The 16,314-nt window shown below is 39.9% G+C and overlaps 1 pseudogene; it reads right to left on the reverse strand.

Annotated features, from left to right (window-relative positions):
• Window positions 1-4,610: 4,610 nt before the first annotated feature.
• On the reverse strand, window positions 4,611-11,117 carry LOC103285860 (etoposide-induced protein 2.4 homolog; annotated as a pseudogene).
• Window positions 11,118-16,314: the final 5,197 nt, after the last annotated feature.

Genomic DNA, 16,314 nt, shown 5'->3' on the forward strand with positions numbered 1-16,314 from the left:
GACATGCTCTTTTTGTACATTTTCTAATAATGGAGATCGAAAGAGACATCAGTGTAGCACACTAAAGATGTCCAATTTCAATTAAAAATAAAACACAAAAGATTCTAAGACCAAAAAGCAGGAGGCATGAGTTTAAATTTTGTTACCTTTTTGTATGACCTTGAGCAACTCACTTAATCTGTTTTCAAAGCTGAAATTTTCATCCTTTGGAAATGAAGATAGTAGTACTTAATAGCAGTTCACTTGATAGATTAGTTGTGCTTATTAAATTACATCACTATTTTAAAAAATTTGAAATGTCATACAAAGGTAAGATGATTGTGTGAGTTGGAATCAAGTCCTGTTAAGGACAATAGTTTAATGTAAGGACACAAATGGATTAGAACTGGAAACAGAAAGCCCCAAGGAAATGGAGTAGAACTAGGGGTTGGCTTTTATCTCTCTACCTAGGTTTACCTCTCTCTTCAGACTGGAAGATTTCTCTCTTTTCTTTATTTTTTAATTTAAATCTTGGCCTGTTTGGAGCTGAAAGGAATGGCCCTGGACTTGAGATTACTCACCCCTCATGGAAGACCCTGCTGCCAGGAAAAAGCTGGGGTTATTTCCTTAGGAAGCAGTTTGGCCCAGGGTATTTCAGTAAGAATGGGGAAATTGGGCATGACTGGCACCGAGATAGACCCAACAGGTGCAGATTGTAAGTTGGCAAAGTGATATCATTGGTATAAATTAAACTGTTGAATAAAAATCTAGAAGCATGACCTAGCTCTTCTCTTTCCAATCCACATGACTTGGTACAAATCACAGTTTCCTTGCTGTGGACAAAAATGGATTATTGGGAAATGCAAATCAGATAATTTACATGAAAATATGTTATAAACTCTGAGATGCAAAGAATGACTACCAGTGCTTTAAAAAGAATAGAAGCAAGCAAGCTGAGGTACTAACTTGCCAAGGAAGTGAATAAAAACCAGTGAAGAAATTCACTCAATGGTGAGTAAAAAACATGCCACATTCAAGAAGGCTTTTTATAACATGCAAAATTTTTGACAAATAGAAATAATAGATGATTAAGTAAGCAGTGCTATGGTGATGGTAAAGACAATCCACTAATCTTTGCATAAAAGACAAATGACAAAATTGGGATTTCTTTTAACAAAGAATTGAGAGGGCCTTTAGAAATCAGAGAATCAGATTGTAACTTCGGAAGCATTGGTCTCTGTAAATGTAATTCCCTTTTAAAAAGCTGTGTTTTGGGGGGTTTTTTTGAAGGCTTGCTGGTTGGCAGATAAGCAAAACTCAGAGCATATTCATGAAAGGACATACTGAGGGCTAGCAAAGACCTTGGAGACAGAAGACTAGCATCCTGTGCTGCTTCTAACTGGCTGTCCAAAGCAAGGCTATTTATTTCCCTTCTCTAGGCTTCTATTTGCTCAGCTGTAAAACTGTCTGTAGCTAAGGACTAGTGCTGATATCCTTTCTATCTCTAACAGACTCTGATTTCAAGGAACTTAATCAGATCAGAGCCTTAGAAACCTTTTTTTTGCTCCCTTCAGAAATGTTAAGTAACATTAAACATGTTAAATATGATAACATTGGTATAGTAGTTTTCTAGTCATGACAATATTGTAACAAATCATCTCCCAAAATTTGGTTGCTTCAAACAACCACCATTTATTATTTTTATAAGTCTATAAGTGTACTGGACAAGTTGGCTGATGTAGCCTGAGCTTGGTTGATCTTGATGGGGCTCATTCACGTGTCTGTAGTCAACTGGTGTGGAGCTGGGAATGGCTGGTTTGTTTTGTAACTGGAACAGGTAGAATGCCCTGGTCCTCTCACCAATGACTGGGGTCTCTCATTTTCCAGCAGCCTCCCCTGGGCTTTTTCACATTTGTCATTGTCTGGTTTCATGAAAGGGAATGGAAGAACCAAAGACCTTTTGAGCCTAGGCTCAGAGCTGGCACATCATCTCTTCCACTGCATTGTTCTGACCAAAGTAAATCATAAAATCAAACCAGATTTACAGGTAAGGAAGTAAACTCCACTTTTTTTTTTAGGAAGAGCTAAAAAAAAAAAAAAGCATATTGCAGAAGTTCATGGGACAACAGTGCTGAAGAATTGGGGAAATTTTGGCCATGATCAGCACAATTAAATGGTAGCTAGATATGTTTTCTAAAATATGCCTAGAGAAAGGAAGGGAGAGAGAAACATCCATGTGAGAAAGAAATGTCAATTGGTTGCCTTCCATATGTACTCCAACCAGGCAACAAACCTGGGTTGCACCCTGACCAGGAATCGAACTGGCAACCTTTTGGTGCACAGCATGATGCTCAACCAACTGAGCCAGTCTAGCTGGGCTGCGATGTATATTTTTAAAGTCAGCCAATTTAAAGTTTCACTCACTCATAGCCAGGGGTATCACAAGTAGTAGCAGATTGTTCATCCTTTTCTGGAAAACCCTAAGAACAAACACAAAAACAGGGACATGGTATTTGGGTAAGGGATATCAGGTTACTGGCTTGTTTATATCCTTTCAAAAAGAACTGGTAGATTCCCAGATGATGCTAAAGGCTCACTGCTTTTCCTCCCAGTTAATGAATGACAATCCAGAGTTTTTTTCTGTGCAGTCTTTCTGAAAACTGCAACAAAGGCAAATAACTTTACAAGAACATGAGCTGAAAAAACTGCCACTATGCTAGCTATTCAAACCAAAGCCCCGAAGCTCCCCTTTCCATGAGTGGTTACTATGCCCTAGAGATGAAGACATCACTCTTCCCCCAGTGGCTCTCCTCCAGCCCTCTAGTTGCACCAGCCCCATTTCCAGTGCTTGATAAGCACAAGTGGCAGTGGAGAGCACAGACACAGAACACCTCTGTACTGCAGAAAGTCCTGATGGAGGAGAAAGGGGTTTGAAATCACTATCTGGAGAGGGCTGGTGCAAGTGGGGCATTGGCCAACCCTGGGGTATTAATGAAAAAAAACAGCCACCTGTGAGAAAAAGCCATGGTTGTCCATAATGAACATCATGACCCATGTAATTTGGCCCAAGTTCCCCTGACTACAAATTCACTCAGTGACCTTGGGCAACAGATTGTGTTTCTTTGAATATTAGTTTGTTCTTGAGGAAAATAAAGGGGTTAGGGTAGATCAGGGCTCCGCAAAGTTGCATATGCACATGAATCACCTGAAGATCTTGTCACAATGCAAATTCAGATAGAGCAGGTTAGTGAGGCCTGCTTTTCTACTCAGCTCTCAGGTGATACCATTGATGCTGATGCTCCTGGTCCATGGACTGTTCTGTGAGTAACAAAGGACTAGTGGGTCATAGAATCATTGGATATTGCCTCCGAAAGGATCCTTACAAACTCTTTATTCTAATTCTGTCTTTAAGGTCCCATCCATCTAGAATCCCTGAATTCTAGAAAATGGTCCATTCACATCCATACAGGGGCACTGTAATTTAATGCTCACTTGAATTATTCTATAAAACAACAACACAGTTTCCTTATAAGGAAAGGCTTGATTCTTGTCCAATGACCTATGTGAAGTAAAGAGCACTTATAGTTCACATATTCCACTTAGTAGAGACGGGGTGATATTGTGTGCGTGTGTGTGTGTGTGTGTGTGTGTGTGTGTGTGGTGGGGGGGAAGGGGGGGGGATCAGCTCATGTTTAATTGTGACATTTTAAAGTTGTACAAGTGTTTTGACATCTGCCCTCTCCCCCAATACTGTCTCTTTAAAATGACAGATAAACACCAATCACAGATTTAATGGGTTTAATAAGTTTACCCTTTCAGTTCCGATTTGCAGCACCTAATATCCCCTTTGAAACACCAGACAGACCCGACAATGGCCGACAGTAAATTTCAGACCTGCAGAGTTTAAAAGTTCAGGTTCTCTGAGTATTCTGTGTTGCAGTGGCACTTGTCCAAAACTGCTACCTCCCTGTAGTTGGGGAAACGTTAAATGTACCAGTGAAAAAAGCTTTTTCCCCTTCAAGGGGAAGAAAAATCACTCCTTAAAACCCAGCAGATCTGGCTGTGAGGTCTTTCCTCCTGTCCCATCTCTTCAGGCTTACTTTTTGCAGTGGAGCAAGAGAGACCAAAATCTAACCTGAGTTACAAGAAACAAGACAGTGATGGCTATAAAGGGAGTGGCCAGTAGTAACAGATACTCCTTTACCCCCACATCCAATGTATGTGCTTCACAGAAAAACAAAAATAATAGGCCCACAAAATACAATGGCTAGAATTACAAAATCCATTCATCCAAGGGTAATGGGAGGCAGAAAGGGGAGGTGGAAGGGTACATGGCACGGGGAGAAAAAGTATTCGAATCAGTTCAGGCGCGGGGGCCTGGCAAATGCTAGAAAAGAGCTGCAGAAAAACCTGTGGGCCTTTCAGACTCACAGATGTTAAAAGTCCACATACTGGTGTCAGGGAGATTGTGCCTTATGTGCACCAGAGACAAAAATCCCAATTCTGCAGAGGGAACATGCAGAGGGCCCCTGGCAGAGTGGGTCTTGCCTTCCCTGGTAGGGGTGGTGAACAAGGGAAGAACTGCACAGCCTCCTTCCAATCCCACTCATTCCCCCTGGATGGCAGGTGACTCAGCGGCCTGCAGCAGCCTTCAGTTTGGCAGGAGACAAATGTGGTGAAGGGAACTTCTCTGCAGAGGTTGAGCTACTCAGGGCGGACTACAGGTAGACCATCCTGTGGAAGAGCCTGTTGCTTGAGAAAACCACCAAGGAGAAGAGGCACAACTGGAAAAGGTAAGCTTTGCCAGGGGTCTTTACTTCGTTGACGCTAATAATGAATAAAGGAAAGAGGATAGAGAAGAGGCAGCCACTGATAATGTATGAGGACTGCATTGCTGTGAGGAAGGCCAGAGGTAAACCAAATCCAAGATAGTAAGGCCAATTCTTCTCAATGTTTGACAGTCGCTGGTGCATTTAAATGCCTTTCAACGATATTCAAAGCAGTATAGTGAGTAGAGAAGGGACATATGCAGGAGACTAACCAGCTGACCAACAAGGTGGATGGGAAAGAGACGCACAAACATCCCCTGGGTGAAGAAAAGAGCCTGAAGCAGAAGGTTGAAGAGCATTTCAGCAATGATTTTGCTAACACTAGGGAATGGGTGAGGCTTCCTCGCTAATACCTCAAATGCCAGGTCAGCTATATCTTGGAACCAAATGGCATTCACAACTTTGCTAAGCACCAACAGGGGGAGCACCAAAGAGCACTGAAAATTGAAGTGAGGAATAATCCCAGCCACGACCCAACATCTCCATGTAGAGATGGATCACCAGTAATTTGGGCAGTTACTGACTGAAGTACAGGAATAAATACTCGATAAAAGAAGAGGAGACTAAACCAGATACTCCACCATTCCAAGCGCAGCACTGGAAAATCCTACTAACGATATGTGGCTCACTCTCTTGCTTCCTCTCTATGCTCTGGGCTCTCCTTTGCGCCAGGACCCTACTTGCCCTTCTTCGATGCTGCTCCTCTCTTTCGCTGAATTAAAGCATCGAGCTTTGAGATGGTACAAATTTCCCAGATGGAGTCTTTGATTCCCCCAGAGGAGTCTCTTGCTTATGTCCTTTTGTGGTCACCAGAATATGTAACTGGACAATCAATGGGTCCAGGCTGCCTGTCACTACTTGAACCAATTAAGCAGAGATGATTGAAGCACATATGAGCCTTTATTCCAATACTGCCGGCAGTATGGGAGAGCAGCACACCATTCACAAAACTCTGCTCTCGAGATGGGGTAATCTTTACATTTGCTTTGAACGACCTGCCCAAGGCCACTCTTCTCAAGTGTTCATTGTATACAGTGTAATATAGCTATTCTTATTTATAATGGGCAAACAGAGCAGTAGAGAAACAGCACAGAATTATACACCAAGTGAGAGCTGCCCAGAGGCAATGGTTGGCGGAGTCTTTCAATATTTCTCCATGTGGGTAAGTACAGTGGCTGGTAGAACAATATACCATATATATAATCTACTACTATACAGCGCACTTCCCCCAACCCCCTCATGTTCTCTCAAGCTTATAGCTCATTAGTCTTGAATCTAAGACCTGCTTCTTTCTCATGAATCAAGTGATGAGTGCTTTTAGTGAGCAGTACCAGCAGATGCTACACTTGGGCCTCGTTATGGGAGCGGGTTTGTCCTAAATGGGTGGGCATGTTTTCTGCATTTGCAACTTGGATTTCAAGGCTGCGAATAATAATGCGGAGGAAGCTGGAGTACTGAAGAAAAGAATAAAGAGCAAAGAACTAAAACCAACAGGGAAAGGCAATTACAAGGTGTATTAATGTACACTCTGCAGAGGGAGGGATTTATTACACTTTCAGGTTTTTGTGTTTTGTTTAGTTTTGTTTTTTACATGAAAGGTAAGGGGGAAGGAACTGATATTTGTCAGTCTGAATTGGATAGTGCAGTTGCAAAGAATAAAGGGAGCTTTTAGAAAGTGGGCAGCTGTGGCAGAGCCTGAAGCCATGGTACTTGATACTGCAATATACCCTCTTAGTGATTCTGAGCAGCTTTTGAGAACAGCAGGGGAGGCATTCAGAGTGGAGAACAATAGCACATGTCAAGAGTGAAAGAAAGAATATAGAGTTTAAAAGACTGTTGATTGACAAGTAGAGCAGATCAAAGAGAAAAATTCATATCAAGTATTAATGATTATAATGCTACTAGAGATCAATAAGTATAAGAAATTATAGCAAAAAAAAAAAGCCAATAGCATTCAATCTTTAAAGCAAATATATAAGAACAGAAAAAGAAGAAACTGGTCAAAGACTCAGTCATCACTTAATCTATTCTGATTTTTTTTGCTGTGTATTTTGTTACTCAACTAATCAATAAAAAGGAAGTTTCACAAGTGTGTTTGAAATTATACAGTGGAAATATTTTGGAGGAAGCACAAGATGGGGCTCATGTATAATCCACAGCAAATCCAGCCTCAGAGACAATATCAAAATGTGAGCTTTTTTTTTTTTTTTTTTTTCAGTGTGAGCTTTTGCAATCTCTCTGCAGGAAATCTTTTGACTATTCAGAATCTACATCATCTGGGTCCTCTGGGCTAGTTTTCATTTCTCACTTCCATTCTGTTCCCCACACAGGTGTGGATATGCAAAGCTTCCTCTGGCAGATTGGGAGGTAGGGCTGGAAGGAAAAACCCTGTTTCTGGAAACTTGCTCAGGCTTGCTCAGGACCAGGGTGGTTTAGAAGCTCAGGGAGAAATGTTGAAATCAGTCATTGCAAAATCGCTTTTGCAATAAGTAATGAATAAAAACTGAAGGAAAATCTCTTTCCTCCTCAAAGTAAAAATCTACCATAGAACTTGTCTAAACAGCTCCTCATAATAGAACTTGAAAGGCAACATAAACTAAAGTGTTTCCCAGGGCCAAGGCCAGAATCTCCGGCCATCTTCGATGGATTCATTCCTTCAGTAAATATCTGTCAAGACATGGTATGTAGCAATTCAGCCCTGGACAGTGCAGAAGAATAGGAACACGGCGACTCCATTTACGCTCGGACAGTCAATTGTTCTCAATTGCTCCTCAATTGTTCTCTATCCTCTGGCCCTGGTTATTTTCATCATAACATCCAATATTACTGTGAAGATCCATATGAATTGTTCACTGCTATATGGCCAGCATTTAAAATAGTGCCCATATAGAGTAGTATCTTAAAAATTGTGTATTAAGCCGAAACCGGTTTGGCTCAGTGGATAGAGCATCGGCCTGCGGACTCAAGGGTCCCAGGTTCGATTCCGGTCAAGGGCATGTACCTTGGTTGCGGGCACATCCCCAGTCGGGGGTGTGCAAGAGGCAGCTGATCGATGTTTCTAACTCTCTATCCCTCTCTCTTTCTCTCTGTAAAAAATCAGTAAAATATATTTTAAAAAATTGTGTATTAAAAAACTGAATGACAATGATGTAAACCACCCAACAACCTTCCAGTTCAAATACAATACAGGGGTGGGCAAATAGGTTTACAGGTGTGGGTACACAAAACAATTTTATTCTTGTATCATTATTTATTGATTATCATATTATTTCCTTGTATTACAATCGTAAACATATTTTTCACACCCTTGCATTATACATAAAGAGAAAACTACAAAGAAGTGAAAGACTTCAAAGAAAAATCAATAACTTTCTATACTAGTTAAATTTTCAAAAGATCACTTGGAATAACACCCTCAGAAAAAACTCTCCCCAGTACCTAATCAACTTCCATTTGTGGATTCAAATTGGTGTGAACAAATTTAAATAATTGTGAAAGGAATAGCCAACTTTTTTTTTTTAAATGACATTCTGGAAATAATATGTTTTGATAAATAGAAAATGATAAAGTCTAGAAATTATGCAAATAAGGCACATGGGAATTGAATACGTGTCAAGAAATCATTTGAGATCAGCAAAAAAAGTATTGGAGTGTTTAATAAAAAGCACCAGAAAAACTGGTTTGTCTTTTTAAAAATAAATGTGTTTCTCTTTCTCTTTATTCCAACCAATTTGCGTACAACTCGAACATAATTAAAAATAAGGTTCTAGAAAGAGAACATTGGTAACTGGTAATATAATTTGTAGTGGGAAATTTATATAATTTTCTAATTAATATTTTAAAATCTAAAGAACTAAGTCACAAGAGAGTTAATAAACAGGAAAAATATTTGTAATGCATGTTACAGAGAGCTAATGCCCTCAATGTGTAAGGAGGTTTTATTAATCAATATGAAAAATACCAAAAGAATAAAAAAAGTTAAGTGAAGGCTTAAAATGGAAAAGAAATATAAAGGTTTGACAATAAATGAAATGATTTTCAATCTTATACATAATTGAAAAATGCAAAATAAATTAACAAGATATGATTTCCTACCTTAAAAATAGCAAAAAATGTGAAGGTATTTATTATACAATGTTGACTGTCTATTGCAAAAATATGTGTTCCAATATGAAGTGTAAAATGAATTGTTATGATCTTGAAGGGTAATTTAGCAACATCTATGAAAATTAAAACAGGTTCACTTATTCCCACAAAAATTCTCTAAAAACTTTTGGATATACTTCCATAAATACAAAAACATGATAATGATGAGAGACAGTAAAGAAGAGAAGAAGGAGGAAGAGGAGAAGAAAGAAGAAGGAAAGGAGATGAAGGAGAAGAGGAAGAAGCAGTAGCAGCTACTGCTCAATGTTTATTTTTAGATTGTTAAAATGTATAGTGGAGTGATATTCAATAATCAAAGAAAGGAAGTAGTTGGGTATGTTGATATAGAAAGATTTCCAAAATAATAGAAAAAGGTAAGATGGTAACAGTATTAAAAACCATATTAAAAAGAAAAGAAAATATCTATGTATTCTAGAATAATGTATAAGAAATTATGTTGGTTATTAAGTGATTATCATTCAGCTCAAAACCCATCCTTCCACACTCTGTTTTGCTGGAGCTGGGACTCTACAAACCATGCTTCTCCTTTACCATTTGACTCCCTGTTAAATTCTAGTGATAGGATCACTGATCATGGTTTTCTTTAAGATATAAGACTGGAGTCCGGGATATAAAGGAAATGTATCTTTCAAAACATGTCACATCAGTGAAAGTTCAGAATGCTGGAAACCTAGAATCGCCCAGTGGAAAGTCCAAATGGGTGTGTGTGCAACACCAGTCTTTCCAGTTCCTGCACCGGTAAGTATCCCTGGCATCCACTTTTTAAGGTTCTTTCTTAACCTTCCCCAGATTCCATATCAACACAGGTATACCAGATGGACAAAGTGATAAATAGGCTGGGCTATTGGGAGAATAAACTTCCAATTTTAGAAAATGAGTTAATTTGAAAATACCAAGCAAACATTTTCTAGCTACTAGAAGACAAATAATAGATAGTATGGCAGTGTTTTTAAAATGTTTCTGACCCACAGGGAAAATGGAAAAAGTATGTTTTGCATTATGAACTAAAACACACACACACATACACAGTGAAACAAAAGTTTTATCAAAGAATATCTTAACCTTAATACTTGTAATTCACTTTGATGTTTTCTTTTTTAAGTATTGTTTAATTTATATATATATATTTTTTTATTTTTGAAACTTTTCAATTACAGTTAACATTCAACTATTTGATATTTTCTATTCCTTTCAATTTCATTTTATTCTATATCATCAGGAAGAAAGATGCTAGTTTTGACACAAACACAAACTTTATTTCATAATCTAATAAGGGTGTGAAACTACAATTTAAACAACACTGGCACAAAAGATCACTTATAGATAACTCTCCACTCAGATTGACCTGGGTCCTAAATGCAGGCTGACCCACTTAGAATCATTGTTTCTCTAAACTTTGCCTAATCTGTAAAATGGGCCTGTTAATACGTAATAATACATGGTTAGAAAATGAAGTCATATAATGAGTGTAAAGTGTATAACTTGTTTAGTCCATGGTGACACCAGTGCTTCATTTTCTATTTACTGAAAAACAAAACAAAACAAAACAAAAAACATGTATTGAAGGAAACAGATGTGGTCCCTGCCCTCGTGTAGCTTGTATTCTGACTGTGAGGTCCATAGGTGAAAACTGCTACTTGATAATGCCATCAAGTCATAGTGAAAGGCCAATTCACCATAGCCTTTTACAATGATTCAAAGAATGAAGGCCTCTGTAGCACAAATCCAGGAGAAAGGAAACCACATAAACAGAAGAATCCATTTGTCATGAAGCCTGATTCTCTTACTGTAATGGTTCTCAACCACAGGTGATTTTGTCCTCCAGGGGATATTTTCTTGCTTATCACAAGGCAGGGGAGGGGGGCTGAAATTGGCACCTAGGGGTAGAGGCCAGGAATGATGCTAAACATCCTGCAAGGCACCGGACAGGTCCCACAACCAAGAATTATCTGGCCCTGTGTCAATAGTGCCAAAGAGAAAGCCTGTGTTATAGGAACTGAACCATTATGGTTACTGGTGATTGGAGGCATCTTCAGAGACTTGGTGTGGGAGTCATTTTTACCTACTTGGGCAAGGCTCCAAGGTCCCAGTTTCAATGTCCTCATCTGCAAAATGGGTATAATAATATCTGCCCACCTCCATAATTGGTTGAGAAGTGCAAATCAATCCAAAGATACTTTTAGAAGTAGATTAGGTGGTCAATTTCAAATGGGTACATCATCATCTTCATCATCATCATCATTATTATTATTATTATTGGCCTTTCCATAAAATAAATTGAAAATTGCCAGCAAACATCAAAGATTCTGTTAATTAAGAGAGATGTATTTAAAAACACAACCTTGGTATAACTATGGCACCAGCTAATTTTCATGACTCAGAATATGGCTCATTTGGCGGGGGTGGGGGTGGGGGTTGGAGGGGTTACAACATCACGGGTTCAAAAGGAAATCAAAATTAAATTAGTTTCTTACTAGTGCCAACATTCCAAATATCTGATGTAAAAATAAACATAGAATATATTATTACACATTATTCATTCTGTTTATAGATACTTCCCTTTTCAATACTATCCCAGACCCAGGGAGTCAATAATACAAACCATGCCAAGAATCACGAATTGTGTCTTGCTCAGTACTTGACTATTTTTTTAAGTTAAGGTTCACTTAAAAACCAACTCCTCAGTAGCTATTATAGAACATGAGAGGGTGAGTCAGTAAATTTTTTTTTCCCCTTTGCATGCTCACACCTCAGTATTGGTGTCTCTCTTGGAGGAGAGTTTGTCCTGTAGCTTCCTTCGGTATACTGGTCTGTTCACTCCTTTGTGTCACCAGCACATACTCTGATTGTGAGTCCAGAGGGAACGATCTTGCTTTATCCAAGGTATAACCTTGAAAAGAGTTGGTATGCAATGCAGTGAATTGAGTTCTGTGAATATTTCTCAAGAGAATTGTCCTCATTGCTTTCAGTCTTTCTTTGCTCTTCTACACATCTGCAGAGACTCTTGAGAGGAAACAAATGTGGTCCCTGTGCTCATATTGTTTGATTTCTCACTGTGCAGCCAATAAGTTTAAGAAATGCTGCTGGATCATGCCATTAGGTCATAATCAAAGCAAATTCACCATAGCTCTGGACAACATTTTGAAAAATAAGGACCCCATTTTCACTGGAATATCGTAGGATCAGCACAAACCCCACAGTACAGAGCAAGTTGGGACAGGGCTGTGTGCTAGGTGGGCATGGAGATGGAACAGTCACAAGGACCATGATGGCATTAGGGAGGAACTAAGATAGAGCTGATAGATTGGTGGCTTTTCAAAGTTACTTAAGCCAAAGGACAGTATACTTAGTAGAGTTAAGCCATTCTTTGAGACCCTTTCAAAATTTTATTAAAATATAAGTAAGGACAGTCTTGATCATCAGAACCAAGCTTTCCTTCAGTACTTATTAAGAACTAAGTCTTGAAATCTAGTGGATTCTGGAATTATAGGGATGAAAAACACTTGGACACTTTCCTCAAAAAACTCATGCTCTATTGAGAAATCAAGGATGTCTACAAATAATGGCCCATAGTGGGATAAATGTTAATGGAGGGATATGAGTGCACTGGCTGTGTCTGGGAGTATCATAGAATGGGTAAGGCTTAATAGGAGACTTACAGGGAAGATAGAACAAAGCATAGGGAATAACTGGCACAGGGTATGTGATCATGAATTGCAATGATACAAGCTAAGAAGTAAGATTCATATCAGGGGATGTCTGTAGGTAATCCTGGCAAGGTCAGACCTGAAGAACTATGTATTCCAAGCTATGATGTTTGGGTTTCATAAGAATGCATTTTCCATACTTTGTCATTTATGTACTGATAAATTTTCCCAGATTAAGTGGGGTACTCACAAAGGTTGTTATATTTTTCTTTTGCCTTGCATGGCATGAAGAAATTAATTTACCATCTACCACCATAATCTGTAACAGAAATTCCTACTGAAAAATATTTCGTATCTTGTTCTTGCCTTTCTGGAAATACCTAAAGCAACACTTCCTAGGCTCCTTTACTATAGATGAAGGGACTTATTCTAGCCAATAGTCTGGGATATGAGTCACTTTAGGGCTGAGACAGAGAATAGCTCTAGTGCATCATCCAAATCTCTCCACAGTGACTCTGGAGGGCCACATGTGTAGGTGGCATTGCTATAATGTGTCAGCCAGTATTCTGAAATCCTTCATCAGCACTTGGAAAATGCCACTAGATCAGCAGAGAACTTTGTATGAGTCAAAGATCAACTTTATTTTTTATATATATTTATATTGATTTCAGAGAGGAAGGGAGAGGGAAGGAGAGATAGAAACATCAATGATGAAAGAAAATCATTGATCGGCTGCCTCCTGCACACCCCCTACTTGGAATTGAGCCCACAACTTGGCCATGTGCCCTTGACTGGAATTCAACCCAGGACCCTTCAGTCCGCAGCCTGACACTCTATCCACTGAGCCAAACTGGCTAGGGCCAGAGATCAACTTTTGTATTAAGCTTCTAAGATATAAGGGTTTGTTTGTTACTGTAGTTGAACAAACCTATCCTGACTAATATACAATCATTTTTTAAAAAGAATATACTTCCAAAATTTAAAAGCAGAAAGAAAATGATCCCAAAATAATGTATAATCTATAAAAGTCAATAAGTATACAACAATGTGGTGACTGCGAAGAGAAAGGTGGGTGGGTGAGTGGAGATGGAAGAGGGACTATGGGGGATAAATGATGATGGAAAGATAATAATAAAATAAAATAAAGAGAAAATAAGTAAATAAAAATTTAACTCTGAAAATAAAATTCAAGAAGTATAGTATAATAAAGAAGTTCCTGTGTTTGATATATTACTCATTCTGCTTTATATTTAAAAATAATAATTTAAGACAAATATTTTTTGTTAAAATATAATATAGATAACTTTGCTAAAAGGGGGGCACCAAGGGGCTTGAGGTGGAAGATGGCTGTACCATGGTTAGATTTATATTTTTAGAAAAACCAATCAACTGCCCATTGAAGGTGAGTTGCAGATGCCAATGAGAAATGACAATGTCAATGATGAGATGTCTCAGAAGAACATGAATAAAACAAATGTATGTAGGGAGATAAAATGTGGTTCACGGCCAAGAATCAGCTTTAAGTCTATCATGCTATCATCTTGAGGATGATTTTAAAAAAACAACTATTATTTATAGAAGACGATGGAATTTTTAAAAGTGCTAGTTGCTGTGCTCCTGTTACCACATGCTTCCTCCCAATGGACACTCTTCTGAGTCACTGTATCAGTAGGGCCCTCTGTCATCCTGAGCTCCAATCCTCACAAAGAACTGCCTAATTGCTATATACATTACTAGAGGCCCTGTGCACGAATTCATGCATGGGTGGGGTCCCTCGGCCTGCCCGGCGATTGGGGCTCATCAGGGCCATCTCACTAAATCCTGATGGGGGCCGGCTGGCCAGGGGGAGGGACCACGAGAGGTTGGTCGGCCATGGGAGGTTGGCCGTGGGAGTGCACTGACCACCAGGGGGCAGCTCCTGCATTGAGCATCTGCCCCTTGTGGTCAGTGTGCGTCATAACTACCAGCCAGTTGGCTGGTCAGCAGTTCATCCAGTCATAATGGTTGCTTAGGCTTTTATATATATAGATGGGTTTTTCTAAACCAAAGCTTACTATAAAAGCACTGTAAGGGGATTTGAATACTCTCAGAGTCTATTTCCATCAGCGGGTTACAAATTATGGCCGATTACAAATTATGGCCGTCATATATGGACAATCTAGTTTTGAAGATCTTTTGAGAGCACATACATAAATATAAAAGAGTTTTAATTGCAGAACTTATTTGAATAAGTTAGACTAAGTATTCTTCAAGTAGTAAAAGGCTTGTAATATGGATTTAATGTTTTAGAAGAGTAACACTTTCTAATTGCTATCACATAGCAAATGGCTTATCACATCTAGACTCTGTACTAAACTCTAAATTTTAACCATAGTGTGGCTTAAGTGAAAAAAAGGTGTGAGTAGCAGAGGGCATTAGGAATCCAAATGTAATTGGACATGATCAGATTGCCTTCTTTACCCACTGTATTCTAACTTTTTCAGATGAGTTCAAGAGAGAAGCAAAATGCCAGCCAGCCAGTGAACTGGACATTTTCTCTTGTCCCTTTCACAGCCAGAATTCTGTACAGGACTAGAGGCCCAGTGCATGAAAATTCATGCACTGGAGAGGGGCTCCCTCAGCCCAGCCTGCCCCCTCTCACAGTCCAGGAGCCCTCAGGGGCAGGAGGCGACCCAGCGATCAGGAGAAGGTGATGCCCCCATCACACCTCTGCTGCTGCTATGGCCAGCAGCTCAAGCCTGAGCCGGCCCTGGTTACCTGAGCCTCGGGCAGCCCTGGGTGGCTGGGCAGCCACCATCCAAGGCTTGCCTGCACCTCGGGTGTCAGCTGGGCAGCCGCCATCTGAGGGTTGCCTGTGCCTCGGGCCAGCCCTGGGTGGCTGGAGGGCTGAGGGCGGGTCTGGCCACATTGTGCGCCTGCCGCACCCCCTGACTGGGCTGAAAGGACAGTGGGACTCTGGCGGCAGGCACCAGGAGTGGCTGGACCTGCCTGAGGGTGGGTATGGCTGCACCGTGTGCCTTCCACGCCCTCCCCCCCAGGCGGGGCTGAAAGGACTGGGGGACTCTGGCGGGGCTGAGGGGACTGGGCGCCGCCACCTTGTGGCTATGGGCACCACCATCTTTATGATGGTGTGACAGTCAATTTGCATATTAACTCTTTATTAGGTAGGATGGGGAGTATGAATGGGAAATGTGGCTTACCAGTTTTAGCTTCATTGTTTCATTTTAAGCAGGAATAGCCAGCATTTTGCCAGTACTGCCATGAGATCTGTAATTCTTAATCTCATTGTAGAAATAGAAAACTATTAGACAAATTTTACTAGTTGGAAATGTTCTTTTTTTTAAATATATTATATTGATTTTTCACAGAGAGAAAGGGAGAGGGATAGAGAGCTAGAAACATCAATGAGAGAGATACATCGACCAGCTGCCTCCTGCACACCCCCCACCTGGGGATGTGCCCACAACCAATGTACATGCCCTTGACTGGAATCGAACCTGGGACCTTTCAGTCTCCAGACTGACGCTCTATCCACTGAGCCAAACCGGTTTTGGCTGGAAATGTTCTTTTAAGGCATCCTCATCACCTAATTTCTCTTATATCCTTTCATGCATATTTTGCTCCTGGTAAACTGTTTTTCTCTCAGCTTGAAAGGTCTTTTCCATCTGTATATTGTTATTTCAGTGTGCACG

The sequence above is a fragment of the Eptesicus fuscus genome, chromosome 12, assembly GCF_027574615.1.
Source record: "Eptesicus fuscus isolate TK198812 chromosome 12, DD_ASM_mEF_20220401, whole genome shotgun sequence".
Classification (NCBI taxonomy): Eukaryota; Metazoa; Chordata; class Mammalia; order Chiroptera; family Vespertilionidae; genus Eptesicus; species Eptesicus fuscus.